Raw genomic sequence first — 2,500 nt, forward strand, 5'->3', positions numbered from 1 at the left:
ACCGCACGCGTCATATCTGTGATAAAACGGTATGTTACGTAGATGTTGTTGCTCTGCAATCGTGCGTATCTCTCAATATGGATATACCCTAACAGACCTAATGATCTGTTGATAAGTAAGTTCTGTTAACAGGCCTAAGTAGGATCTAACAGAACTAAGTAAGATCTGTTGATAAGTAAGTACGTTCAATGGCCATGTTATAGAGCTGCTTGTGGTGACGCAGCTTTAGGCGTGAGCCTGGGCTTATTGCTGATTTAAACTGTGAGCGCAGCTTCGATGAAAGTCAATGCGTAAGTGCGCAATTAGCAAAAACTAAATGAACTTTATCAGTTTTACCAAATAAGCTTATTACTTTTATCACAGTTTATAATTTTCTCTGCTTCACAGCAGCAGTAATTTTTCCCGATATTGGCCCTAATGCCTCTTCACTGGACCTGAGATAATAATCCATTTGTACAACATTCTTAAGAGCGCAGCCGTTCAATTTTTGTTGAATGGATTATTGCACATGTTATGAATTCCAAGCTAACTTCTCATCTAGTAGAGGTGCTTTGCGATAGCGAAGAGGAATAATATTTACGATTTTCGTAGTATTTGTGTTGTTGGGCAGAATATTGCATGACGATTGGCAGAGCGAAAAGAAGAAAAGAAGCATAACCTCCGTAAGACGAAAACTCCATAAGAAAGTTAGAAAAAGCGTAAGGGAGAAACATTCGAGTTGATATGAAAGTAGCTACAAAAAGTTGGAAGAAGAGGAGTCAGGATTTAGGGTTAGGGTTAGGGCTAGGGTTAGGGTTAGGGTTAGAATAACGGCATTACATTGATAAAGCCAAACTATAAAGGAGCCAAACTATAAAGGAGCTGGAAAAAGAAGGAAATGCATAGAAGAAAACAATCAGCAGGGAGCTAAGAATTTCAGCTCTCTTTTAATAGACCTATTTAACCTTACCTACTCTAAGCTAAGTTAAAGAATGTTTCGTTTCTAAGAATGAGACAGTGTTTAGTTAGTTTTGAGTGAGGTAATGCTGGGTAGATGTTGTGGCTGTACAGTTATGCATCCCTGTGATGTAACAAAAGGAAGCTCATCTTAGCAGCAAGTTTCAACCAATCAATGAGTAAGTCGTATTCGTTTGTCTTTTGAGAGAGCTTTTTAAATGCAAACACCTCCTTTTGTTTTTTGTTTTGTTTTGCAATGATGATGTTATTTTCTGATTGATTTCGAAGACAGTTTCCTAGGAAGACCTTTTGAATTTGCATTTTTTTCTCCGTCTGCTGCTGCTGCTGCTGCTGCTGCTGCTGCTGCTGACAATGATGGTGATGGTGATGCTGCAAGTCGTTTGGACTAACAGCTTCGTGTTGTCTAAATGATGTGACCTTTTTAAAGTGACTTAGGCTCTTTTTTAAATATGATATAGCGTTAGGGTTAGGGTTAGGGTTAGGGTTGCGTTTAAAGTGGCAAAATTTTAAAAATATGATTTGTTGTATTTCTAAAGTTGCTCTACTTCACAATGTCAATTTGGATCCATTTAAACGTTTTTTGTTTCTTTAAATCAAATAAGCTTTTGGTTTTGTTTTGCAGACAACTCTTAATCGATTTTCATCTTAGAAATGAAGTTTTTGTTTCTAAAAGCGAACTAGCTTCTTTCTAAAGCAACACTTTTGAAAGTGAGCTAGCTGTTTTCTGATGCGAATAATCTTTTTAAAAGACTTTGTTCCAGTGAGCTGGACATCTCTGGTGAGACTTTTAAACTGGCTTTAAACCCTTTTAAAATGGTTTGCAGTTGGTTTTACATTCTAAAGCGACTTAGCCTTTTGTTTTGGTTTTGGTGAGCAGAGAACTCTTAACCGCCTTGATGTTCTTTTTACAAATGAAGTTATCTTTTTTAAAAGTGACCTAGCTTTTTCTTCTTAAGCAGCTTTGCATTTTTTGAGAGTGATGTAAACTTTTTATTTATTTGGAAATAGCAAAAGTGAAATAGCACTTTTCAAACATGAATAGTCTTTTTAAAAGACTTTGATCATGCAGTGAGTGAGTGAGTGAGTGAGTGAGTGAGTGAGTGAGTGAGTGAGTGAGCTAGACATTTAAGAGACTTTTAAAGTGGCTTAAGCCCTTTTAAAGTGATATGAAGCTTCTTGAATGTGACTTATTATATATTTTAAAGCGACTTAATGTGTTTCTTTAAATGTGACTTAAAATTGTTGGTTAAGTCACATCTACCATTCTTAAAATGAAAACTTGTATTTCTTTTTTAAAGAGACCTTTTGCTTCTTAATTAAAGACTTCTTTTTTTTCTAAAAGGGACTGCAGTTTTTGAAAGTGACCGAGCCTTTGAAAAAAATAAAAAGTAGGCATTTTTCACTGTGCATCTTTTTAAAATGGATTCAGCGTCTTCTGTAATGAAAACTTCTGTCTTGCAAACAAACAAATGTTTTTGAAATTCATTTTGTAGTGTGGTATGGAATTTCTGAAATAGATGTGTAGTATTTTTTAAATAGCAGT

The sequence above is a fragment of the Hydra viridissima genome, unplaced genomic scaffold (assembly GCF_058129835.1).
Source record: "Hydra viridissima isolate aposymbiotic clone 2 unplaced genomic scaffold, HvirCarnegie_v1 scaffold_14, whole genome shotgun sequence".
In the NCBI taxonomy this organism is placed as follows: Eukaryota; Metazoa; Cnidaria; class Hydrozoa; order Anthoathecata; family Hydridae; genus Hydra; species Hydra viridissima.